At 44.4% G+C, this 26,836-nt stretch overlaps 11 non-coding genes across 11 annotated transcripts; 7 read left to right on the forward strand and 4 right to left on the reverse strand.

Moving 5' to 3' along the window:
* Positions 1–896: 896 nt before the first annotated feature.
* Positions 897–969, reverse strand: trnav-cac (transfer RNA valine (anticodon CAC)). Its single transcript has one exon. It is a non-coding gene; the product is annotated as a tRNA-Val (tRNA).
* A 627-nt stretch (positions 970–1,596) lies between these two features.
* On the reverse strand, positions 1,597–1,669 carry trnav-cac (transfer RNA valine (anticodon CAC)). Its single transcript has one exon. It is a non-coding gene; the product is annotated as a tRNA-Val (tRNA).
* A 989-nt stretch (positions 1,670–2,658) lies between these two features.
* Positions 2,659–2,730, forward strand: trnaq-cug (transfer RNA glutamine (anticodon CUG)). Its single transcript has one exon. It is a non-coding gene; the product is annotated as a tRNA-Gln (tRNA).
* Positions 2,731–5,790: 3,060 nt separating this feature from the next.
* On the forward strand, positions 5,791–5,877 carry trnay-gua (transfer RNA tyrosine (anticodon GUA)). The gene is given in 2 exon segments: positions 5,791–5,827; positions 5,842–5,877. It is a non-coding gene; the product is annotated as a tRNA-Tyr (tRNA).
* Positions 5,878–6,217: 340 nt separating this feature from the next.
* trnaq-cug (transfer RNA glutamine (anticodon CUG)) lies at positions 6,218–6,289 on the forward strand. The gene has a single exon. It is a non-coding gene; the product is annotated as a tRNA-Gln (tRNA).
* A 2,234-nt stretch (positions 6,290–8,523) lies between these two features.
* On the reverse strand, positions 8,524–8,595 carry trnac-gca (transfer RNA cysteine (anticodon GCA)). The gene has a single exon. It is a non-coding gene; the product is annotated as a tRNA-Cys (tRNA).
* A 2,719-nt stretch (positions 8,596–11,314) lies between these two features.
* Positions 11,315–11,387, forward strand: trnav-aac (transfer RNA valine (anticodon AAC)). The gene has a single exon. It is a non-coding gene; the product is annotated as a tRNA-Val (tRNA).
* Positions 11,388–11,827: 440 nt separating this feature from the next.
* On the forward strand, positions 11,828–11,909 carry trnal-cag (transfer RNA leucine (anticodon CAG)). The gene has a single exon. It is a non-coding gene; the product is annotated as a tRNA-Leu (tRNA).
* Positions 11,910–12,343: 434 nt separating this feature from the next.
* On the forward strand, positions 12,344–12,416 carry trnav-cac (transfer RNA valine (anticodon CAC)). Its single transcript has one exon. It is a non-coding gene; the product is annotated as a tRNA-Val (tRNA).
* Positions 12,417–14,429: 2,013 nt separating this feature from the next.
* Positions 14,430–14,502, forward strand: trnav-aac (transfer RNA valine (anticodon AAC)). The gene has a single exon. It is a non-coding gene; the product is annotated as a tRNA-Val (tRNA).
* Positions 14,503–25,584: 11,082 nt separating this feature from the next.
* trnae-uuc (transfer RNA glutamic acid (anticodon UUC)) lies at positions 25,585–25,656 on the reverse strand. Its single transcript has one exon. It is a non-coding gene; the product is annotated as a tRNA-Glu (tRNA).
* Positions 25,657–26,836: the final 1,180 nt, after the last annotated feature.

Raw genomic sequence — 26,836 nt, forward strand, 5'->3', positions numbered from 1 at the left:
CCTTCAGAACGTCAGTCTAACACTCTCCCAAGTGAGTGTTTCAGCTTCTAAGGTGGGGTTCTGCTTTTTCAGTCGTGGCTAAAAGTGGGGGCAGTGTGAAGCTGTGTCTGTGCCATGTATGTTGCTGTGTACCTGGTCCAGTGTGTTCTCATCTTGGGTTGGAATGTCCCCATGCTGGTAACGGGTGGGGAATACAGTCCGTTGATGAGGATACAGAAAAGGTACAGAAAATGGATGGATTTCATTGGTCGACGTCCCCAGATATATTGTATAGTGGACAGTATCACCCCCTGGGGTACAATTCCCAGACAGGGAGTTCTTGTTTTGTATGTCACAGTGAACCTTGAGTTGAACCTTGAGTAGGGTTAAGATTCGGGTAGAGCAAACCCTTCTCACAAGAACAAGACCTCTCTCAATTTTCGTTTCCTAGTGCTCAGCTGTGTTGTACAATCTGACAGTCCTTTGCTGCCAAATCATTCCAGTCGTGGATAATGGACCTGACCAGGAAAATGCCAGCTGTGGCATTTCAACCAGTGATACAACTAATTTAACTAATTTAAATTCAGCACACAGCATAGGAGGGTAAAAGATAGCCTAGCAAAGAGGGGCACGTTTGTTCAATTCCAGCAGTCCTCTTCTGGTGTTGGTGATTCATCGCTTTTATTGATACATCTGGAAGATATCTTTCCTGTTGAAAATTGCTCAACATGCAGAAAACATTGCATTACAAATACACAAAAACAAGTCATCTGACCAAAGGCCTGGAGGCTCAGTTTGTAGGGCATCAGACTTTTAATCTGAGGGTCAAGAGTTCAAGTCCCTTCAAAGATCAAGTACATGTCCTTGTTCCTATTTGTCACCTTGATTTTTTTGTAAAAGGAGGACTTGAAAGGCCATGTTTCCACCCAGTTTCGAACTGGGGACCTTTTGCGTGTGAGGCAAACATGATAACCACTACACTATGGAAACCTGAAGGATGGGGCTTTTAAGGGGACTGAGCTCAATTTTATTTCACATATTAAAAATGTTACAAAAACAGGATTTTATTTTTCATTTAAAGAATATAGCCAGAGTCCGCCCGTTCCTCTCTCGGGCAAATAGAGAGATGCTGATGCATGCTTTTATTTCCAGTCGTATTGACTATTGCAATGCCCTGCTTTCTGGTCTTCCTAAAAGAAACATCACAAGTCTGCAACTTTTACAGAACAACTTTTGCTGCACGTGTGCTGACGAGGAACAGAAGGCAGGCGCATATTACACCGCTTAATGGTTTTTAAATGTCTTAGGGGTTGTGGGCCTTCTTATTTTTACTAATGGTATATATCTCTCTTTCTTATCTCTCCAAGGTTTTTAAATTCTTAGGGCTTGTGGGCCTTATCTTTCTGAATTTCTTTTACGTTATGAACCATCGCGGTTCCTCAGGTCCTCCAACACCGGCCTGTTATGTATTCCCAGCCCATCAGTCATCCGGGAAATATGGATTGTGTGTCCAAATTGGGGATGGATGCTTGTGTACACACCTTCAGACATCAAACACATATCCTTGTTCCGGTTTGTCACCTTGATTTTTTTGTAAAAGCAGGACTTGAAAGGCCATGTTTCCACCCAGTTTTGAACTGGGGACCTTTTGCGTGTGAGGCAAACGTGATAACCACTACACTATGGAAACCAGAGGGAAGGGTCTTTTAAGGGGACTGGCAAAGTCACAAAGCAGTTGCCAAACAATGAAACACGACGATGTGTCCAAAGTGGGGCCAGATTGACAATTGTCCAAATTGACAAAGATTTCTCCTTTGTAGGGAAAATTGTTCCCGAGATAATGGGCTTTTCTTCAACAAAACAAGACAATTGCGGCTTGAAAGGTGTTTGATCAATTCCACAGCTGACCTAGTTTCTCATGGAACAGAAGGAGTGAGACCTGGAGGGTTGCAGTCTCTAATGAGGCGTGGGTTCAAATCCCACTTCTGACAGTGCGGGGCCACAAGTCTTTCTAGTTCCAGGTAAAAGCCCGGCTCCTCATGTATTTTCCATAAAGTACCAAGGTGTTGTCCTGTTGTCCTTGTATTTTGAGGGCAAAATGAGGCGTTTGCAAGTGGACCTCAGACCTTGTCACCTGAACAGGGACTTGAATCCCGGACACTCAGATCAAAAGTTTCATGTTCGGGACCAAATGGTCCTTTGAGCCGAATATCTCCCCAGTGACCTGCAAGATCCAGAAGGAGGCAGGGATGTTCTGTGCCTCCATTGTCGAGGCGGCTGTGGCCCTAAAGTGGATGCCATTGGTGAGGGATGCCGTCAAGCTGAAGGGGTTCTATTGGGCCTTTTTGGCTCATGGGACTTCAGCTGACAGGAACCGACAGGCCAAGCGGTCCGCGGCTTTGGCATTTGCTGAGGCAATAACTCTGACATGGGAGGAGTTTGGAGAAGCCATGGAGAAGGACTTCCGGACGGCTTCGAAGAGATTCTGGACCACCATCCGGCATCTCAGGAAAGGAAAGCAGTACACAGTGAAGACGCCGTCAAACGCTTGGCTGACCCCACAAGACCCCTGGATTGTACCCGAAAATACTTAGCGCTCATCAAAGAGTAAAGTTGTTGTCCTGGTTTGCAAAGCCTCCATTGTTACGCCAGAAGGTGCCAGTCACATCCAAAGCAAAGGGTTCCATGGTGTAATGGTTAGCACTCTGGACTCTGAATCCAGTGGTCCAAGTTCAAGTCTTGGTGGAACCTACTTGCCCTGCAGCAATTGAGTGTTTGGACTGAGTCTTCCTGTTAGAGTATGATGACTTATTGACTTACTCTACAAATCAGTGGTAACCGTGGATCAGGATGAGGTCCCCAAACGACGCCAATGTCTGTGACAGCTGATGTTAAGGATCAGCTGATCAGAAGATACTTGGTTTGTGTGCGGGGCCACAAGCCTTTCCAGTTCCAGTTAAAAGCCAGGCTCCTCATGTAGTTTCCATAGAGTACCAAGGGATTGTCCTGTTGCCCTCGTATTTTGAGGGCAAAAAGGAGGCGTTTGCAAGTGGACCTCAGACCTGGTCACCTGAACAGGGACTTGAATCCCGGACACTCAGATCAAACGTTTCATGTTCAGGTGACCGGCTCAACCTTTGTCTTGTCTGACCACGAACTCTTTTTGTCCAGAAGATATTTGGATTGTCCATGTGGGTAGTTTAAGACCTCAGTCCATCTTGGGGGTGGACATTTCGGGGCCTCTTCATCTCTGCAAGGCCTCGGTGGAATGGTTGGGGTCACCTTGATGCGCTACTTGGGAGCAATAAATCATGTACTGGGCTTCTTCACTATTCCATGATAAGAGACTAATCTAGAGAATGCGGCCAGGATTAGGTTTGGGGTATTTGTCTGACGCTGAGGGATAGATCCTGGACTCATTTCCGATCCCACAACTCTTTTACAAAATACAAAGGATTCCTTGGAGAATGCGGGTATCGACTCTGCTACTTCTCGAATGCTAAGCAAGCACTTTACCATTTGAGGTAATTCCCCTGGTTTGGGGTATTTGTCGGATGCTAAGGGGTAGATCCAATCCCAACATCTCTTCTACAAAAGGCAAAGAACTCCTTGGAGACTGTGGGCATTGATCCCACAACAAGACAAGACAAGGTGCTAGAGGGGAGAATGCAGTTAGGACTGGGTTTAGGTTAGGACTGGGTTTAGGGTGATACCTATGGCTGTATTTGGCCTAGATATCGGAATTGGGGCCCGGATTAGTATTCGCTACTTGGGAATATTTCATCAAAAAATCAAAGGAGTTTATGGAGAATGCAGGCATTGATCCCGCTACCTCTCACATGCTAAGCGAGCGCTCTACCATTTGAGCTAATTCCCCTGCTGATGCAGCGTTGGCAGAGAAGGTCCAGTCTCATAACTATTTTGGTTCCTTTGCTGGAGTACGTCAAAGCGACACAGTCTCTGCCTTTCAGAGTGCATCCATGATGCAGTCCCTGGTTGTCTCGTGACTGGGACTTGGCGCTCTCACCACTGCGGCCGTTGTTCGACTCCCCGTCAGGGAAGTGACATTCGGTTAGGTTTTGACTGGAGATAGGATTTGTCTTGGTCGAATGGTTAGGGTCATCTTTCAGATTGTGCAGATGAGTATAATAAACTAAAACAATATAATGAATAATCACGTTCAAGATGTATCAATAAAAGGGCTGAATCGCCCAATGTGGGGCTCAAACAAACGACCCTGAGATTAAAAGTCTCATTCGCTACCGGCTGAGCTAATCGGGCCTTTTTCTGCTCTAGATATCATTTTTTGTTTTGCTTTTTATTGATGTTGCCTTCCTGATGTTTGATCAATTTTACAGCTGACCGAGTTTCTCAGGGAACAGAAGGAGCAAGACGTTCAGTCATCGCTGAGAACTTTGGAAGTGGAGTCACCTTAAGTCAGGTCTGCTTTGGTGAACTTCAGAGGCATCATGACCAGTCTGCATCAAAGCATTGTCTGACATCCTAGGCTGGTTTCTGGCATTAAGATTAAGATTAAGATATGCCTTTATTCGTCCCTCAGTGGGGAAATTTGTATTCTTCATTCTTCATTCATTGTATTGATTCTTCATTCAGTTGCCATCCCTGATAGATGGTTAAGAATTTCTACAGACGACCTCATTTGTGAGGGAACTGTTCACAACTTGATTGCTGCAGGGCAAGTCGGTTCCGTTAGAATTTGGATTTTCAAAAGGAACAAAGACAATAAATCTACAACCTCGTCAAAGGACATGTAAACAGTGCAGCCATAGCAGACGATGCTTTCTATCATTTATTGATGTTTTATTTGGATTTCTGTCGTCAGTCGCTTCAGGATGACAGCAGTTCACAGATAGCGACCCCAACCATTCCACCGAGATAAAAAAAATCCTATCTCCAGTCAAAACCTGACATTTTAATGTCAATTCCGTGACTGGGAATCGTATCCGGTCCTCGGCGATGAGAGCACCAAGTCCCAGCCACTAGACCTCCAGAGACTGCATCATTGTTGCACTCAAAAAGGCAGAGACTGTGTCGTTTTGACGTACTCCAGCAAAGGAACCAAAATAGTTGTGAGACTGGACCTTCTCTGCCAACGCTGCATCAGCAGGGGAATTAGCTCAAATGGTAGAGCGCTCGCTTAGCATGTGAGAGGTAGCGGGATCAACGCCCGCATTCTCCAAAAACTCTTTTGTTTTTGTGTCATTAAATGTTCCCAAGTAGCAAACACTCATCCAGGCCCCAATCCCGATACCTACGACAAATACAGCCATAGGTATCACCCTAAACTCAGTCCTAACCTAAACCCAGTCTTAACTGCATTCTGCCCTCTAGCACCTAGCGTCTTGTCTTGTTGTGGGATCAATGCCCGCAATCTTCAAGGAGTTCTTTGCCTTTTGTAGAAAAGATGTTGGGATTGGATCTATCCCTTAACATCCGACTAATTACCCCAAACTAGGGGAATTACCTCAAATGGTAAAGTGCTTGCTTAGCATGCGAGAAGTGGCAGAATCGATACTCACATTCTCCAAGGAATCCTTTGTATTTTGTAAAAGAGATGTGGGATTGGAAATCGTGAAAAGAAGTGCCAAGACCGTTTTCAGGACCAACTGATGACCTCTGAATTCAATCAGAAACGTCACACCTCTCCACCTGAGACTCTCCACCTGAGACTCTCCACCACAAGACTTGATTATCTAATCCAAATTCTGTCAATAGTGGTATTCTCAGCCACAACCGCAATGAGACGCCGTTGAACTCTCGGCCGTACTCACTAGCCTCAAAGCGACAAGACCTTCGATAGCTCAGTTGGAAGAGCGGAGGACTGTAGTGGTTCAAGCTGGCATCCTTAGGTTGCAGGATCAAGTCCGGCTCGAAGGACATGCCCTTTGCTCATGTTATGTCTGCCAGGAAAGAATGGCAATGCCGTCTTGTCTGAAGGACTTCCGCTTCCCTGTCGATGGAGTTGGACTTGAGTCTTTGTGACGCAGTCTGAAATTGGCAAACGGAGAAATTCTGATTGAGTGATCAATGCAGTTTGTCTATTTGAATACATTTCATCTCAACTCCTTTTGGAAAAGGACAGCCATTTCCGTGAGAGCACAAGACCCCTGGATTGTACCCCAAAATACTTTGTGCTTATCAAAGAGTAAAGTTGGTGTCCTGGTTTGCAAAGCCTCCATTGTTATGCCAAAAGGTCCCAGTCACATCCAAAGCAATGGGTTCCATGGTGTAATGGTTAGCACTCTGGACTCTGAATCCAGTGATCCAAGTTCAAGTCTTGGTGGAACCTACTTGCCCTGCAGCAATGGAGTGTTTGGACAGTGTCTTCCTTTAACAGTAAGCGTATGATGACTTATTCACTTATTCTACAAATCAGTGGTAACCGTGGATCAGGATGAGGTCCCTAAACTACACCAATGTCTGTGACAGCTGATGTCAAGGATCAGCTGATCAGAAGATACTTGGTTTGTGTGCGGGGCCACAAGTCTTTCCAGTTCCAGTTAAAAGCCAGGCTCCTCATGTAGTTTCCATAGAGTACCAAGGGATTGTCCTGTTGCCCTCGTATATTGAGGGCAAAAAGGAGGCGTTTGCAAGTGGACCTCAGACCTGGTCACCTGAACAGGGACTTGAATCCCGGACACTCACATCAAAAGTTTCATGTTCGGGTGACCGGCTCAACCTTTGTCGTGTCTGACCATGAACTCTTTTTGTCCAGAAGATATTTGGCTTGTCCATGTGTGTAGTTTAAGACCTCAGTCCATCTTGGAGGTGGACATTTCGGGACCAGGGCCTCTTCATCTGCAAAGACAAGTAGAGTATGCCAGAAGATTTCTCTGCCAATGCTGCAGTAGCAGGGGAATTACCTCAAATGGTAGAGTGCTCGCTTTGCATGTGAGAGGTAGTGGGATCAATGCTTGCTTTCTCCAAAACCTCTTTTGTTTTTTGTGATTAAATGTTCCCAAGTACCAAACACTAATCCGGGCTCCAATCCCAATATCTAGGCCAAATACAGCCATAGGTATCACCCTAAACCCAGTCCTCACTGCATTCTCCTGTCTAGCACCTTGTATTATCTTGTTTGGGATCAATGCCCACAGTCTCCAAGGAGTTATTCACCTTTTGTAGAAGAGATGTTGGGATTGGATCTACCCCTTAGCATCCGACAAATACCCCAAACCAGGGGAATTAGTGCTTGCTTACCATGCGAGATGCAGCAGAATCAATACCAGCATTCCCAAAGGAATCCTTTGTATTTTGTCAAAGAAATGTGGGATCGGAAATGAGTCCAGGATCTATCCATCAGCGTCAGACAAATACCCCAAACCTAATCCTGGCCGCGTTCTCTAGACCAGTCTCTTGTCATGTAATAGTGAAGAAACCGAGTCCGTGAGTTATTGTTCCCAAACAGCGCTTCAAGATGACCCCAACCATTCCAACGAGGCCAAAGACAAATCCTCTCTCCAGTAAAAACCTATCCAAATGTCAACTCCCTGACCGGGAATCGAAATTGGGCCGCAGCAGTGAGAGCACCGAATTCTAGCCACTAGACCACCAGTTATTTTGTAAAAGAGGGAATAGAAAGCCCATGTTTCCACGTAGTTTTAAACAGTGGGCCTTATGCGTGTGAGGCAAACAGGATAACCACTAATCTATGGAAACCCGGAGTGGAGGAGGGGGGGTTAAAAGAGTACTGGCAAAACTCAGAAAGCAGTGGCCAAACAATGAAACATGATGATGTGTCCAAAGTGGGGGCAGATTGACAATTGTCCAAATGGACCAAGATCTCTCCTATGTAGGGAGAATTGTAGTTCACATAAGATGTTCCAGAAATAATGGGCTTTTTTTCAACAAAATGTTTTTGAATCAGAAGTCTTGTTGTGTTGAAGAAATTCCCATCCTTTCTAATGTCATGTGTAGTACACATGTGACATGTACTACAATGCTCCCTACAAAGGCAAAACCCTTGTGATTTTGGACATTTGGGCTAACAAAACAGACCACATTAGCAGGACAAAAGAGGTTGTCTTGACATTTCAATGAAATTGTCTATGCGTTGGGGAAGAGATCCGACCCCCACTGGAGGAGTTCAAGGTACCTTGGCATCTTGTTCTTGGCATCTAACATGACAGTTTACCAGTTGATCTACGTTGGATGCTCCACTGGTCCGCCACAGTGATGTGGGAGCTGAACCCAAAGGCAGAGCTCTGGTCCGATGGTCCTGAGCTTTGAGTCAGCACGGAAAGGATATGATCGTGGGTAAAAGCAGCTGAAATGACTTTGTTTTGCTTTGTTTTGTGGTGCGGCTGGACTTTCTGTTAGACATGGGGGGGGGGGGGGGGGCTGTGTCACCCGCGAGGAAATTGGACAAAAGCCACTGCAGAAATTTCATGTCAGTATGAAGAATGTAGAAAGGAGCCATGCAAAAAGGGAAAAAATCTCGAGTTATATTACACCGAAGTTGTTGCTATTATGAGCCATACATTCATGTACTCTTAGACTATTCTTAAAACAAAGGAGTGCATCAGGGGGCATCCGGATTTGAACCGGAGACCTCTTGATCTGCAGTCAAATGCTCTACCACTGAGCTATACCCCCTCATACACACCAAACATAGTTACATGACAGTTCTGCATATGCACTAAACCAGCACACATCATCATGGTGAATGGGAGAATTGAACCAACAAAGGTTGACTTCTTGATGGGTTATCGAGGTCCAAAAGGTGTACTTAAACAAGTTATTCCTTGTGCGCTAGTTTCAGCCCCACATTGGGCGGTTCAGCACTTTTGGTGCCACACAAAGCAGGGTACCTGCACTGTTTACGTGTCCGTTGACCAGGTTGCAGATGGATTGTCTTTGTCCTTTTGAAAATCTACATTTTAACGCCCCATTATTGAAAGACGTAACGACCATCAGGAGGAGTGAGGTTTTTTGTGAAGACCTTTAGAACTTCAGTCCAATGCTCTCCCAAGTGGCCTATTTTAGCTGCGATGGTGGGTTCTGCTTTTTCAGTCGGGGCCTAAAGTGGGGGAAGGGTGAAGCTGTATCTGTGCCATGTACTGCCGACTTCACCGACATGGCCTCGGTACTGTGGACGACGAGCTCGCCTACAGGTGGGAGGTTGACCATCTGGCGATGGAGGTCGACCACCTACCTCCAGCCAAATGTCAATTTCCTGACCGGGAATTGAACCGGTCAGCGGTGAAAGCGCCGAAACTTATACACTAGACCACCAGGGACTGCTTTAGGTCTGCACTCAGAAAGGCAGAGACTGTGTCGCTTTGACGTAGTCCAGCAAAGGAACCAAAATAGTCATAAGACTGGACCTTCTCTGCCAACGCTGCAACAGCAGGGGAATTAGCTCAAATGGTAGAGCGCTCGCTTCGCATGTGAGAGGAAGCGGGATCAATGCCCGCGTTCTCCAAAATCTCTTTTGTTTTTTGTGATTAAATGTTCCCAAGTACCAAACACTAACCCGGGCCCCAATCCCGATATCTAGGCCAAATACAGCCATAGGTATCACCTTGTCTTGTCTTGTTGTGGGATCAATGCCCGTAGTCTTCTAGGAGTTCTTTGCCTTTTGTAAAAGAGATGTTAGGATCGGAAATGAGTCCAGGATCGATCCACGTGGTAGACCCGGGTCCGATTCCCGGCCAATGCAACAGAGCTGTTTTCATACCTTTCATCGTGAAAAGAAGTGCCAAGACCGTTTTCAGGACCAACTGATGACCTATGAATTTGATCAGAAACGTCACACCTCTCCACCTGAGACTCTACACCTGAGACTCTCCACCACAAGACTTGATTATCTAATCCAAATTCAGTCAATAGTGGCATTCTCAGCCACAACCGCAATGAGACGCCGTAAAGAGTAAAGTTGTTGTCCTGGTTTGCAAAGCCTCCATTGTTACCCCAGAAGGTCCCAGTCACATCCAAAACAAAGGGTTCCATGGTGTAATGGTTAGCACTCTGGACTCTGAATCCAGTTTAGGGTGATACCTATGGCTGTATTTGGCCTAGATATCGGGATTGGGCCCCGGATTAGTATTCGCTACTTGGGAACATTTAATGTCAAAAAAACAAAAGAGCTTTTGGAAAACACAGGCATTGATCCCGCTGCTTCTCACATGCTAAGCAAGCATTCTACCATTTGAGCTAATTCTGCTGCTGATGCAGTGTTGGCAGAGAAGGTCCAGTCTCAGAACTATTTTCCTTTGCTGGAGTACGTCAAAGTGACACAGTCTCTGCCTTTCAGAGTGCAGCCATGATGCAGTCCCTGGTTGTCTCGTGGCTGGGACTTGGTGCTCTCACCACTGCGGCTGTTGTTCGATTCCCGGTCAGGAAACTGACATTTGGTTAGGTTTTGACTGGAGATAGGATTTGTCTTGGTCCTCGGTCGAACGGTTCGGGTCATCTTTAAGCGCTGTCTGTGAACTGCTGTCACTGCACATAAAAACAATTCCAAGTCCGCCAATTGAATCCCGGTCTACCTGGTCAACCGCGTAATCTTCCATGTGACAGCCGGAGATACTGGCCACTATACTAACAAGGACTGCTGCTGAGTCGATGTAGTGTCGATTGGCCAAAGCGGAATTCAGAACAGGCTTGTGGCCCATGACCGTTTTTATGGTAGCTGGAGACTTCAACCAGTGAAATCCTTCCCATTTTCTGTAGCTCTTATCCTCATCAACGGACTGTATTCCCCACCCGTCACCGGCATGGGGACATTCCAACCCAAGATGAGAACACACTGGACCAGGTACACAGCAACATACATGGCACAGACACAGCTTCACCCTGCCCCCACTTTTACCCACGACTGAAAAAGCAGAACACCACCTCGGAAGCTGAAATACTCACTTAGGAGAAAGTTAGACTGAAGTTCTAAAGGTCCCTGGTTCAAGCCCGGTTTTCAGAACAATCCCTGTTTATGTTGTGACTTGGCAAATAGTTTGAAAAGGTTTATTGGCTGGCTGAAAGGACCATAACTTCATTCTTCAAAAGGCCAGACATCCAGCCATCCAGACAAGGTTAGAGGAGGTTACAAACCATTGACTCCAAGGGCACAAGTTGAGTCCGAGATATCAAAGTGACCCCGAGGGTGGCTAAGGTGTTTCTGTCAAGCCGTGATTGTGATGTTTTGTTTTGTTGAAGAAAAGCCCATTATTTCTGGAAAAATTATCCCTACAAAGGAGAAATCTTTGTCCATTTGCACAATTGTCAATCTGCCCCTACTTTGGACACATCGTCGTGTTTCATTGTTTGGCAACTGCTTTGTGACTTCACCAGTCCCCTTAAAAGCCCCCTCCGTCAGGTTTCCATAGTGTAGTGGTTATCACGTTTGCCTAACGCGCAAAAGGTCCCCAGTTCGAAACTGGGTGGAAACATGGCCATTCAAGTCCTTCATTTACAAAAAAGTTAAGGTGTCAAATAGGAACAAGGACATGTGCTTGATCTCTGAAGGGACTTTAACTCTTGACACTCAGATTTAAAGTCTGATGCCCTACGAAGTGACCCCCCAGGCCTTTGGTCAAAAGACTTGTTTTTGTGTATTTGGAATGAAATGTTTTCTGCATGTTGAACAGTTTTCAACAGGAAAGATATCTTTCAGATGTATCAATAAAACTGCTGAACCGCCCAACATGGGGCTCGAACCCACGACCATGAGATTAAGAGTCTCATGCTCTACCGACTGAGCTAATAAGGCCTTTTGCTGCTCTAGATATCATTTTTTGTTCTGTTTTTTATTGATGTGGCCATCCTGATGTTTGATCAATTCCACAGCTGACCTAGTTTCTCAGGGAACAGAAGGAGTGAGACCTGGAGGGTCAGGATGGCCGAGCGGTCGAAGGCGCTGCATTCAGGTTGCAGTCTCTAATGAGGCGTGGGTTCAAATCCCACTTCTGACAGTGCGGGGACACAAGGCTTTCCAGTACCAGTTAAAAGCCCGGCTCCTCATGTATTTTCCATAAAGTACCAAGGTGATGTTGTCCAAAATGAGGCGTTTGCAAGTGGACCTCAGACCTTGTCACCTGAACAGGGACAGCCATCCAGACAAGGTTAGAGGAGGTTACAAACCATTGACTCCAAGGGCACAAGTTGAGTCCGAGATATCAAAGTGACCCCGAGGGTGGCTAAGGTGTTTCTGTCAAGCCGCGATTGTGATGTCTTCTTTTGTTGAAGAAAAGCCCATTATTTCTGGAACAATTATCCCTACAAAGGAGAAATCTTTGTCCATTTGCACAATTGTCAATTTGCCCCCACTTTGGACACATCGTCGTGTTTCATTGTTTGGCAACTGCTTTGTGACTTCACCAGTCCCCTTAAAAGACCCTTCCTTCAGGTTACCATAGTGTAGTGGTTATCACGTTTGCCTCACACGCAAAAGGTCCCCAGTTCGAAACTGGGTGGTAACATGGCCATTCAAGTCCTTCATTTACAAAAAAAAAAGTCAAGGTGATAAAGAGGAACAAGGACATGTGCTTGATCTCTGAAGGGACTTGAACACTCAGATTTGAAGTCTGATGCCCTACAAAGTGAGCCCCCAGGCCTTTGGTCAAAAGATTTGTTTTTATGTATTTGGAATGAAATGTTTTCTGCATGTTGAACACTTTTCAACTGGTTTGCAAAGCCTCCATTGTTACGCCAGAAGGTGCCAGTCACATCCAAAACAAAGGGTTCCATGGTGTAATGGTTAGCACTCTGGACTCTGAATCCAGTTTAGGGTGATACCTATGGCTGTATTTGGCCTAGATATCGGGATTGGGGCCCGGATTAGTATTCGCTACTTGGGAACATTTCATCAAAAAACAAAGAAGTTTATGGAGAATGCGGGCATTGATCCCGCTACCTCTCACATGCTAAGCGAGCGCTCTACCATTTGAGCTAATTCCCCTGCTGATGCAGTGTTGGCAGAGAAGGTCCAGTCTCATAACTATTTTCCTTTGCTGGCGTACGTCAAAGCGACACAGTCTCTGCCTTTCAGAGTGCAGCCATGATGCAGTCCCTGGTTGTCTAGTGGCTGGGACTTGGTGCTCTCACCACCGCGGCTGTTGTTCGATTCCTGGTCAGGGAACTGACATTTGGTTAGGTTTTGACTGGAGATAGGATTTGTCTTGGTCCTCGGTCGAACGGTTCGGGTCATCTTTAAGCGCTGTCTGTGAACTGCTGTGACTGCACATAAAAACAAGTCCGCCAATTGAATCCCGGTCTACCTGGTCAACGGACACGTAAACAGTGCAGGTACCCTCCTTTGTGCGGCTCCATTTCAGTGTCCTCCGTTGTCAGCGAACCTCACAAGGTCACAGTTTTTTCCTGATCAGGGCACCTCTTTGGGTTGTGTGGATGAGTGGTCTAAAGCACCAGATTAAGGCTCCTTTCGCTCAGGAGCCACTGGTTGAAATCCCACAGCTGTCATTTTCCTGGTCAGGTCCATTATCCACGACTGGAATGATTTGGTAGCAAAGCACTGTCAGATTGTACAACACAGCTGAGCACTTGGAGAAGAAGATGAATAAGAGGTCTTGTTCTCCCGGACTGGTTGTTGCAACCGCAGCCCTGCTCAAGGTTCAACGTGACATACAAAACAGGAACTCCCCGTCTGGGAATCGAACCGCGCAATCTTCCATGTGACAGGCAGAGATACTGGCCACTATACTAACAAGGACTGCTGCTGAGTTGATGTAGTGTCGATTGGCCAAAGCGGAATTCAGAACAGGCTTGTGGCCCATGACCGTTTTTATGGTAGCTGGAGACTTCAATCAGTGAAATCCTTCCCATTTTCTGTAGCTCTTATCCTCATCAACGGACTGTATTCCCCACCCGTTACCGGCATGGGGACATTCCAACCCAAGATGAGAACACACTGGACCAGGTACACAGCAACATACATGGCACAGACACAGCTTCACCCTGCCCCCACTTTTACCCACGACTGAAAAAGCAGAACACCACCTCAGAAGCTGAAATACTCACTTAGGAGAAAGTTAGACTGAAGTTCTAAAGGTCCCTGGTTCAAGCCCGGTTTTCAGAACAATCCCTGTTTATGTTGTGACTTGGCAAATAGTTTGAAAAGGCTTATTGGCTGGCTGAAAGGACCTTAACTTCATTCTTCAAAAGGCCAGACATCCAGCCATCCAGACAAGGTTAGAGGAGGTTACAAACCATTGACTCCAAGGGCACAAGTTGAGTCCGAGATATCAAAGTGACCCCGAGGGTGGCTAAGGTGTTTCTTTCAAGCCGCGATTGTGATGTCTTGTTTTGTTGAAGAAAAGCCCATTATTTCTGGAAAAAAATATCCCTACAAATGAGAAATCTTTGTCCATTTGCACAATTGTCAATCTGCCCCTACTTTGGACACATCGTCGTGTTTCATTGTTTGGCAACTGCTTTGTGACTTCACCAGTCCCCTTAAAAGCCCCTTCCGTCAGGTTTCCATAGTGTAGTGGTTATCACGTTTGCCTAACATGCAAAAGGTCCCCAGTTCGAAACTGGGTGGAAACATGGCCATTCAAGTCCTTCATTTCCAAAAAAGTTAAGGTGTCAAATAGGAACAAGGACATGAGCTTGATCTCTGAAGGGACTTTAACTCTTGACACTCAGATTTAAAGTCTGATGCCCTATGAAGTGAGCCCCCAGGCCTTTGGTCAAAAGACTTGTTTTTGTGTATTTGGAATGAAATGTTTTCTGCATGTTGAACAGTTTTCAACAGGAAAGATATCTTTCAGATGTATCAATAAAACTGCTGAACCGCCCAACATGGGGCTTGAACCCACGACCATGAGATTAAAAAGGCCAGACATCCAGCCATCCAGACAAGGTTAGAGGAGGTTACAAGCCTATTTACAAACCATTGACTCCAAGGGCACAAGTTGAGTCCACTGAGATATCAAAGTGACCCCGAGGGTGGCTAAGGTGTTTCTTTCAAGCCGCAATTATGATGTCTTGTTTTGTTGAAGAAAAGCCCATTATTTCTGGAACAATTTTCCCTACAAAGGAGAAATCTTTGTCCATTTGCACAATTGTCAATTTGCCCCCACTTTGGACACATCGTCGTGTTTCATTGTTTGGCAACTGCTTTTTGACTTCACCAGTCCCCTTAAAAGCCCCTTCCTTCAGGTTTCCATTTCCATTTCCTTCAGGTGTCCATTTGGACAATTGTCAATCTGTCAGGTTCAAACTCCTGTGACACTTGTAAAAACACTTAAATACAGAAATACAGACAACAGAGACAGAGACAAACAACAATATTCAAAGTTGCTCGCAGCGAGGAGAGTGAAACAACATACCCAGTGACATGCCGCTCCACTCTGAGTATGCAGTTCACACTCCTCTCTTTTTATTCTCTTTCGGGGGTCCCTACTACATGGTCGTGCAACTCTAAGGGGGGGTCGAGAAGGCAGTTGCACGAGCTGTATTTGTTTGTCTATGTGTGTGTGTGTATGTGAGAGCAATTACTTTTAATGTTTTATTAGTTCTTTATCTTGACACATTCTTGCAGGATTAACATGAGCATCTGCAGAGTCGCTGTTGGTGCGTCCAGGCACCTCCAGGACCTGGGGGTCACTGGGGGGTCTCTGATCAGGGTCACGGGAACATTCCTTTTTCAGCACATTCAAACACTTTCTATTGTCTAAGCAAATGGATATAAGGGTGATAACTAACAAAATAATACCTGTATCTACATTTTATTCTAACATTTCCCTCCTGTTTATCACGCTTTTATCTGTTTGCAGTCGCTCTTCGGGTCTCCTCTCGGTTGTTTCCTCGCAGGTCATCTTTGTCAGAAAATGTGCTTACATTTAAACGGAAGTGTTCTCATCATCTGAGTCAAAGTACAAGTCAGAAACAAGTCAGGAGCATATCTATAATGGCTGTCCTAGTCATCATCACTGTCATCGCTGCCACCTGCCACCAGTAGGGGGTTACATTTCATTTACCTTGTTGTCATTGGTGCCATGGTTAAATAGACAGTCTATGTCAGGGGTCGGCAACCTTTCACACCAAAAGAGCCATTTGAACCCAGTTTCCACCTAAAAAAACACTGAGAGCCGCAAATACATTTTGACATCTAAAATGGGGAAAAAACACATTTATTAGAAAGTAAAAAATAAACTAAAACTTATTAGTGCTTTGACTACCCTTTTGAAGATGGGCTATAAAGTGTTGCTTAAGAAATCCACAAAGTGCTACAGAGAAAATTAAATTTATTTTTTAATGAACACATTTTGAACATTCTGAACATTCTTGAACATTCACATTTTGAGTTCTTGAAAAATAATAACAATGTCTAAATGTCCCTTTCAAATAAATTAAAAGGCTGAACTTAAATAATCCATGTAGCAAACAAAAGCAAAAACGTGCTACAATGTCCTCATAAGCTTCTTGGATTTCGAGCATATTTTAAATTCAAACACCATCTGTTTATCTTTTAATAACTGCATAATATTTGTACAGACATTCAGTCACTTCACATTCTTTTGCTTTTTTTGCACTTTTTGTAGTTTGCACTTTTTGCTGGTTCCTTAAAAAAAAAAGTTATATTAAACATTGCTCATTCGAACAGAGTCCAGATTGTAGATTCCTACACCAATGTTACAGCAAACTTGAAAAACTTTTTTTTACTGTTCAGCAGAAAGAAAGAAAGAAAAAATCTAATTGTTCAATAAATCAATGAACTTGATCAAATCACTTAAATGATTAAATAAAAGTTGGAAATCAAGATGACGATCACTCCAAGCTTTTACAGCCTCTCTGAGCCAGAAAGCCTGAGCCACTGCCACATTGGCATGTAGCGGCATTGACCTGAATTAAAAAAAATAAATTGGGAAAAAAAGCACTGTGTCACTAAACAATGAAAAATAAATATTTGTAAAATATCTGCATAAATATTTATTTTACCTTGTTAATGGGACTTCTGCTCCTGAACCTCTGCGCTCAGCGTCTGCAAATCCGGGCTGTACGAAGTCACTTTCATTTTTACGCAGTACTGTAAGCTGTCATCTGCGAGGCGTGTACGGTGTTTGTTTTTAATGTAGTTCATGGTGGAGAATAGCTGCTCACATGCATATGTGGATCCGAAGATCGACAGGACTCCAAAGGCATATTTCTTCATGTTCATGTAGGTGTCGGGGATGGCATTCCAGGTTTCAAACATAAGTTTGTCCGGCCTTGGAAGGTTCTTAATATCACTCCATTTGTGATTCTGAGCAAGAGTGGCCTTCTGACGGGCAACATCTTCAAGATCGCCTGTCAAGCGTTTGAATTTGGATACCCACATGTCTTTGTCAGCTATGTCAGCCAACTCCAGCTCCAGATCAGGTTGACTCACACCTGGAAATGCAGTCACATTTAGCAGGGATGGATCGATGTTTAGGGGAGTGACGGGGAAGGACAGTGTTGTTTTTTCCTCTCTGAACTCACGGAATCGTTTTTCAAATGACGCTTGCATTGTGGTGATTGCAGACTGCAAATACTCTGAATTGATCAGCTTGTGATCTTGTTTGAACTCCCTTAAAGAGGGGAAGTGAGACAGTGTGCCTCTCTGCAAATCTCTGGATAAAACTGTCAGTTTGCGCTCAAACGCCAACACCTCCTCCAGCATGTTCAGCGCTGTGGCTCCTCTCCCCTGAAGAGTCGTGTTCAGCGTGTTCAGGTGTGCTGTCATGTCCACCATGAAGTGCAGCTTTTCCAGCCACTCTGGCTGTTCCAGCTCAGGGAAGGAGAGTCCTTTGCTTCTCAGGAAAGTTTTCAGCTCTTCCAGACATGCAGCAAAGCGTTTCAGCACCTCTCCTCTGGACAGCCACCGGACTCTGTTGTGCAGCAGCAGATCAGAGTACGTGCTCTCCACCTCATCCAATAATGCACGGAATTGGCGGTGATTTAAACCATTTGCCAATATTTTATTGACAATTTGAATGACAACATTCATGACCTCTGTGCATTCTGGAGGGAATGTTTGCGCGCACAATGCCTCTTGGTGCAGGATGCAGTGAAAAGTCAGAAGCTTTCTATCCAGTGATTTCTGCAGCAGCGCCACAAAGCCCCTGTGCGCTCCAGTCATGCTTGGTGCCCCATCGGTAGCTACTGACACTAGGTGGGTTGTTTTTATTTCTTTGGCTCGTAAACACTCAAAAACAGCCTCACAGACATCCTCCCCTCGTGTCTGGCATCTTAGTGGTATCAGCTCAACCATTTCTTCCTGCGGTCCAGTGGAGTTCACATATCGGCAGAACAGCGCTATTTGTTCAATATCATTTATGTCTTTTGACACATCACAGGCGATTGAGTACGCTGCAGCTGAATTGATGTCTTTAATTTGTTGTTTTGTGATATTTTCTGCCATTTTTATGGTTCTGTCTTTGACGGTCTTCGCAGAGAGAGGCATCTCTCTGATTTTCTGCACAATTTCAGACTTGTTTTTAAAGTCCGCGAATAGGTGTTCTGAAATCTTAAGGAATGATTCTTTCATATATTCTCCATATGTGAACGGTTTCCCATGCCTGACTATTTCCATAGCGGCCACAAAACTTGCATGCGTAGATGAATTTGAAGACTTTACCCACCTCTTGAATTGATTTTTCGTCAGATCAGCCTTCCGTGCCAGTTCCTTAACAGCCTTTTTTCTCTCTTCTCCCTCGGGATATTTTTCAGCAAAGGCTGCGTGTGTATTATTGAAATGTCTTGCGACATTTGACCGTTTATTGTTGGCCAGTTTTTCACCACAAATTAGGCATACTGGTAGGCCACTCTCGTTAGAGGTGAAAGCAAATGAATCTGCCCAAGCATCAATGAACGATCTATTTTCCTCTGATATCTTTCTTTTCTTAGATTTCTCCATATCTGTCCTTGTTGGGGTTGAAAATTGGTATGACGTTCGGGCGGGAATACCGGCTTTCGCGAGTCTGACGTGTTTTTTGAGCGACAAAAAACAATTAAATATACTTATTTATTAATATTTCAATATTTAATATTTCAAGATCGCATCAAGATCTTCCAATTTAGAACTAAAACACTAAAAAAATAACTAACACAAATAAAATACACATAAATACTTTTTTAAAGTAATTTATTTTCCCAAGCCACTCGGAGCCGCAGTTTAAGGATGAAAGAGCCGCATGCGGCTCCGGAGCCGCAGGTTGCCGACCCCTGGTCTATGTGATTCTAATCTTCAAGATAGGGATACAACATCCACATAAGGCACACAAAAGAAGGGCAACAGCGAGTGCAATAAGCACGGACATCACATAAGGAGACCATTGTCCCCAAAATGCTCTCCACCAGTCAACAAACACCTCAGTGTTAACACCAGTGTTCTTCATCTTGGTGTTTAGCGCCGTTAAACCAGAGATCGCACGCATCAGCATTCCTGTGGAATCTGTATTGTTGGGGATGGACATGCAACATTGGTCGCCGAACATGGCGCACACTCCTTGCTGATGTGCCAGCAGTCCATCCAAGGTGATGCGATTCTGGAAGGCCATGAGTGAATTGGCATGGAGTTTTTCTCCAATTGCTGTGAGTCCGGCCTCGATGTAGTTCCCAAGCTTTTGTATGTCATAGTGGAGGTAGTTAATCCTATCCACATTTTTGTCAACTTATCCATGGGATAAAACTTTCCTCCAAGCCTGATGCAATCTGATTTACTAGTTTGTATTCTGGTCGTACCCCTCGTGGCACGCCGATGGCATCGATGTAAGACATCAACACCACATGTCTGCTCTCGAGTACTGCTTGTGTGTGTGCGTGTTCGTGTGTGTGTGTGTGCATGCGTTTGTGTGTGCATCAGATGAGTCAGAGTAGGCATGATCCCATCACACCCCACCTCCTTGCTTCCTTCCACCTTGCTTGTTAAGAAAGTCCTCCATCAAGTCTTTGGTCCAAAGTCTCCTTTGCTGCACATGCCAGGGTCATATTGCTGTTCCAGTCTCTCCTCTAGATGTCCTCCTTGCAGGTGGCCATTTCTGGTGCTTGCTTGTCCTTGTTCTGAGTCGGCCACATTCCACTTTAGTGGCTGGTGATGTGATTGTCGTCACCATAAACACCATGTCAGCAAACATCTTCTGAACTCTTCGGTAGTCTTGGAAAGTGAGTCACAATGCATGTCTGGAGGTGATCGTTTGCTGTCAGAGCACAGTTCATGTGATGGATCTTCAGGTCATGGTGAAGATAAAACTGGACACTATGGCATGGCTGGTGAGATGAGAGGACTCATGCATGCTGTTGTTGAATCAGGATGTTGTTGTCAGGTTGTTGGCAGAGCAAGGGTGGAGGTGTGCGATCAAGATCATGGTCCACTCCGAGACACTGAGGCACTGTCAACCTCTAGTAGAAGGTCAGGACACAGCATCCTGTGCTGCGTCTCGTGTTATCTTTGCAGAGATCATTGTGGGAGAACCAAAAGGCTAGGATGGTCTCAGGCATTTATGGCCATTCACTCATTGGAAAACTAAACTCAGGAGGTAATAAAGATAATGGGGTGAAGGAGCAAGTATCTGGTCCAGGAACAGGATCCTGGTCCATCTCATACACATAATCCCTATTCCATCCTATCTGAAGCCAATCTACAACAGCTCTGGGATGCAAGAATCAGGGCTGACTTTCCTTCACTTTTATTTAGCTCAATAAGGTCCATGTGTATTACTTGAAATTAATATTGTGATTTTGGAAATTGGCCACACCTCGGTCACAAGTTGTCCTGGACGTTGTGTTTTGCACGCGCTAAAAACGCTCAACAAAATTTTTTTGAATACGATTTTTTAAATACGAATTAAAGTGGGTGTTAATAGTGTGACACATCCCTCCTGTTGAGACATGTGTAACACCATGGCTCAAAATATCAGCCCACTTTTACACTTTTTTGGCAAGATTGGTTTCTTATCTGTCGATATATAAACTTTTTTGTCCAGGGTTGCTTTATTCCTAAGCCAGTGGTCAATTTCCTGTTTTGGACTTTGTTGTTGCATCTCTGCCAATATCTCAAAGTCCACTTGTAATTTTTTCAGTCTTAAGATGGTTCAGTTCCTTTAGTGCCGCTTGTTTTGCCATTTTATCAGCGAACACATTTCCTAAGGGTATCAGTATTAGTATTATTTGTATGTGCCGTGCATTTACATACATCAATTTGTTTTGGTAATTGCACTGCTTCTAGTAATGGTGTTAATAATCATGCATGAGTTACTGGTTTTCCTGTTTATGTTATCATACCTCTGTTTTGCCAGTATTGTGCAAAGGTATGTACTGTTGAATATACATATTGGCTATCAGTATAAATCGTCACCCTTTGACCTTTCATTAGTTTGCATGTAAGTGCTACTAATTCTGCTGCTTGTGCAGAATAAGAGGATGGTAACGGCTCTGCTTTCAACACCATATCTTGTGTAACAACTGCATAGCCTGTTATTGTTTGTCCAAAATTATTTTTCTTTGAGGAACCATCTACAAAAATCTCCTCTTTTTGTTAGTGCCTGATCTAATAAGTCTGGTCTACACTTTGCAGTTTGAGATGTTAGTTCATCACAATCATTGTGTTTCGCTTTCCTAAGGGAGTGGTAGAAGGGTAGCTGGGTTGAGCGTAGTGCATCGCTCAAGTGTTAAGTGTGGTTGGGACAAAAGTGTCGCCATACAAGACAGATGTCTAGCAGGAGACAAAAATGTCATGTTAGTCTGTAATAGCAGGGTGGAAACCACATGAGGTACTTTCAGTACTAGTGGATGGAACAATACAATGGTTGCACTTGTTTCCACGGCCTTAGATGCTGCTATTACAGCCCGCACACAATGTATGATGGCGCATGCTACTGCATCTAGCTTAGAAGAGTAGTATGCTATTGGTCGTTTCTTTGCACCATACTCTTGTAGTAAGACTGAGTACATGACCTCAGTCTCACTTCACACCTTTATAATCTACTGTTTGTTTAAATGTTTTGCTGTAATCAGGTAGTGCTAGAATCGTACTTCCTACCAGTACTCTTTTAATTTCACAAAATGCTTTTTCTGATCCTCATTCCACTGTAAGAGTGACGTCATTTGTATACATTAAGTTTGTTAATGGTGACACTATTTGTGCATGATTCGGAATCCAACATCTACATCTAATTAGTGAATCCTAAGAAGGACATCATTTGCTTTTTTGTTTGTGGTTTAGGTGCATTTAAAATTGCTTGTTTCCTCTCCGCTAGAATAGTTCATCCTTGCCCTGTCAACTGATGGCCTAAATACTTCTCTCATTGCCTACAAAATTGTAGCTTGTCTTTACTCACTTTATGGCCTTTTTTCGCTAAATGGTGCAAAAGGCTATTGTGTCTTCTTCACATGACTTCCTATCTGGTGACGCTAGTAGGATGTCATCTACATATAGTAATATCTGGCTTTCATTTGGGGGTTAAACATAGACATAATGGCTATCATTGTTTGTGAATAAATTATCGGGCTTTCACAATATCCTTGCGGTAGGCGTGTGTATGTATATTTTTTCCGCAAACGTAAATGCAAACCAGAACTGACTTTCTTTCTCTATTGGAATGGAGAAGAATGTATTACTGATGTCTACTATGGTGAACTATGTGACATTTGTTCGTAAAGAATTTAACAGTGTTTGGGTCAGGCACACAAGGTGCTCTGGCCACCACAGCTTGATTTACAACTTGTCCTGTATCATTCTCCATCCCACAGAGAGTGGCACTTTTTCCCACTGGAAAAATAAGGATGTTCCATTTTGAGTTGTTACATTCTACTAAGGCTTTAGCTATTAACAAATCTGCTATCACTGGTTTTATTCCTTCATATGCATCTGGTTTTATTGGGTATTGCCTAACACATGGTCTGTAATCATTTTTAGCTTTAATTTGTACAGGTTGGGCACTTTTAATTAGTCCTACATCTGATGGACCTAGAGACCACAACGTTATTGGTAGGGAGTTGACCACTATTTTGAAATTTTCCTCCTGCAGTCCTGAGCCATGTATTGCCTGCAGATCTGAAATGTAGAAATTCATATCTGCAAGTTGTTCTACATGCTCACGAGTCACAAAGGAATCTGATTGTCTTACCATTCACTTCCAATGTGACTTCCGGTCGGGGATGTTCAAAGGCAAATACCTCTTGTAAATTCTAATTGTACTACTTATTCATCATTTGGTTCTAGTTGTATTTGTTAAGACAAGCCTAGTCATGCTGAATATGGCTTTTGGTCTTGCCTTCTAAACTGGCCTTTGTCACAATCACGGGAGAAGTGACCTTCTTCACCGCAATTCCAACATCCAGTAGTGTTGGGATAGCTTCGTACATTCTGTCTACCTGTTCCTCTACCTCTTCCTCTACCTTTTCCTCTGAATCGTCCTTGACTTTGAAAGAGGATTTCTCCGTTATCTATAACAAAGGTGTCTATTTTTTGCATCTTATTTTTGTTACTTAACACCTGCATTTTGCATGCTGCATGCTGCACGTGTGTGATATAGTATGCCATAGTTGCTGTGGGCATTCCAATGAAATGTTTATCGACCCACCCTTTTATGCCAGGATTTGAATTAGCATGTATTGTGTTCTTTAACTGTTGTTGGTATGGGCCTGTGGGTTCATCATCTTCAGCAAGGCCGCTATTTTGTTTGAATACCGTAATCATACGCACTCTATACTCATCAAATGATTCGTCATGCTTTTGTTTGCATTGTCCTATTGTTGTGTAATTAGCTCTTTTCCTGAACTTTGCTAGGACTCTCTCTTCCAACTGATTGATTCTTTGCTCCAATGTGGGGTCATCATGGGCCACAGGTTGGCCATTGCCATATGTGGGGCTCCAATTTCCTTTACACAGACACCACTCTGGCCCTAAGGCTGTCATCCACACTTGTTGTACTTCTATTCCGTTCAGGTGGTATGATATTCTCAAGTTGTTCATGTCTGTAATAAATCTTACGGCGTCCTCTTTTACAGGTGTGACACCATCTAAGGCCTTCTTTACATCATCCTGTGTCCATGTACGATACACTAGGATTGTGGGACGTTCATCATTGGCTACATTAGGGTTCGGTACTTCTATCATTGGAAACGCATCGTTTTCCGGTATAACACTAGGTGGCGATTTAGGAGAAAATACTTCTCCCATCTGTTTCGACCACTCAACAGAAAGAGGTTTAGCTCTTGTCTGGGGTGGGTTTGATGCTGATGGTCTGGCACCATGGTCCTCATAATGTGGAGGTTCAGGTAACTGTGGATACCCTCGTGGTTGTCCACCTACTGTACCTTCATTTTGACTGCTGTTGCTCGCTCTTGTGGTTGGCATAACTGTACTTTCGTTATCTTCCTTGTGTGTATAAAACGTGTCTGTGTCTTTCTTCTCAGTTACTTTTACTGTGTTTTGTAACTCTTCCTTTTTACAACGTTCGCTTTCTGCTCTTTCTCTCGCCTTCCTTTCTTTCTTCATTTTAGCCTGGCCTTTCTGTCTTTTTTCTGCCAGCTCCTTCCAATATGACAGGTCATCATACCCTTCCTTTTGCATTTTATTGGTTTGATTCTTGTTCTTTTTCGCAATATCCTGTTGCAATTTAATTAATTTAGGGATTGATAATTGTCCGTCAAAACCATACTCGTTAATCCATATTTCTAAATGTTTTATTTTGGTTGGTTGGTGCTGAAACACATAACACCAATCCTTGCACTTTAGTTCCTCCCTTTTGACTTGTGGTTTCCCACTTTTATTTCCCATCTTGGGAATAATTTGGTCCCTGTTGTGATGAGCTTCCTAGGGAAAACTAACAACAGGGTTGTTTGTCAGTGAGAGAGTAATGAACTTTTCTTTGAGGTAATTCTCAAGCTTCTACCCCGGTGAGGGCGGAGAATTCTTGCCTCTGCTTCCTCAAAGACTCTTTTTCTCACCCTTTAATATGAAGACCTGTCTAGTGACAAAATCTCCCATTCACACACTCATTCGTACTTTGAAAACGTTTTCACATTCAAACCCCGAAAAGGCCTTTCACCGCGGTGGCACTCCTTTTCTAGCCTAACATGACCGCCAACTCCGTCTTTGTACCAAAAACTGCCAACTCTGTCTTATTGTGAAAGACCGCCAACTCCGTAACACTGTGGGTCCATCTTATTACACAAGACTGCCAGCTTGTCTTCCCACAGAAGACTGTTGAGTCCGTCTCTTTGCTTGCAACTAGTATACACAAGGCTTTTAGCACCGGGTGACAACCTTATTGACTCGCGGGCCGCACTCTCGGGGTCAAAAAACCTTCGGGCTGCATGTGGACCCCAGGTCTCAGTTTGCCCACCCCTGCTTTAACACAAAGGGATGACACCCTTTCACTCACAACACACTCGCTGTTGGTGCATCCAGGCACCTCCAGGACCTGGGGGTCACTGGGGGGTCTCTGATCAGGGTCACGAGAACATTCCTTCTTCAGCACATTCAAACACTCTCTCTATTATCTAAGCAAATGGATATAAGGGTGATAACAAACAAAATAATACCTGTATCTACATTTTATTCTAACACTTAGACTATTCTTAAACCAAAGGAGTGCATCAGGGGACACCCGGATTTGAACCGGAGACCTCTTGATCTGCAGTTAAATGCTTTACCAATTCCCTGACCGGGAATCGAACCCGAGCCGCAGCGGTGAAAGCGCCGAATCCTAGCCACTAGACCACCAGGGACTGCTGTAGGTCTGCACTCAGAAAGGCAGAGACTGTGTCGCTTTGACATAGTCCAGCAAAGGAACCAAAATAGTTCTAAGACTGGACCTTCTCTGCCAACGCTGCAACAGCAGGGGAATGAGCTCAAATGGTAGAGCGCTCGCTTCGCATGTGAGAGGAAGCGGGATCAATGCCCGCATTCTCCAAAATCTCTTTTGTTTTTTGTGATTAAATGTTCCCAAGTACCAAACACTAACCCGGGCCCCAATCACGATATCTAGGCCAAATACAGCCATAGGTATCACCTTGTCTTGTTGTGGGATCAATGCCCGCAGTCTTCTAGGAGTTCTTTGCCTTTTGTAAAAGAGATGTTAGGATCAGAAATGAGTCCAGGATCGATCCACGTGGTAGACCCGGGTCCGATTCCCGGCCAATGCAACAGGGCTGTTTTCATACCTTTCATCGTGAAAAGAAGTGCCAAGACCGTTTTCAGGACCAACTGATGACCTCTGAATTCGATCAGAAACATCACACCTCTCCACCTGAGACTCCACACCTGAGACTCTCCACCACAAGACTTGACTATCTAATCCAACTTCAGTCAATAGTGGCATTCTCAGCCACAACCGCAATGAGACGCCGTAAAGAGTAAAGTTGTTGTCCTGGTTTGCAAAGCCTCCATTGTTACGCCAGAAGGTGCCAGTCACATGAAAAAACACAGGGTTCCATGGTTAGCACTCTGGACTCTGAATCCAGTTTGGGGTGATACCTATGGCTGTATTTGGCCTAGATATCGGGATTGGGGCCCGGATTAGTATTCGCTACTTGGGAACATTTCATCAAAAAACAAAGAAGTTTATGGAGAATGCAGGCATTGATCCCGCTACCTCTCACATGCTAAGCGAGCGCTCTACCATTTGAACTAATTCCCCTGCTGATGGAGTGTTGGCAGAGAAGGTCAAAAGCGACACAGTCTCTGCCTTTCAGCGTGCAGCCATGATGCAGTCCCTGGTTGTCTACTGGCTGGGACTTGGTGCTCTCACCACCGCGGCCGTTGTTTGATTCCCGGTCAGGGAACTGACATTTGGTTAGGTTTTGACTGGAGATAGGATTTGTCTTGGTCCTCGGTCGAACGGTTCGGGTCATCTTTAAGCGCTGTCTGTGAACTGCTGTCACTGCACATAAAAACAATTCCAAGTCC

Source organism: Doryrhamphus excisus, linkage group LG6, assembly GCF_037039965.1.
Source record: "Doryrhamphus excisus strain RoL-2023G ecotype Guam linkage group LG6, RoL_Dexc_Guam_v1.1, whole genome shotgun sequence".
NCBI classification, from domain to species: Eukaryota; Metazoa; Chordata; class Actinopteri; order Syngnathiformes; family Syngnathidae; genus Doryrhamphus; species Doryrhamphus excisus.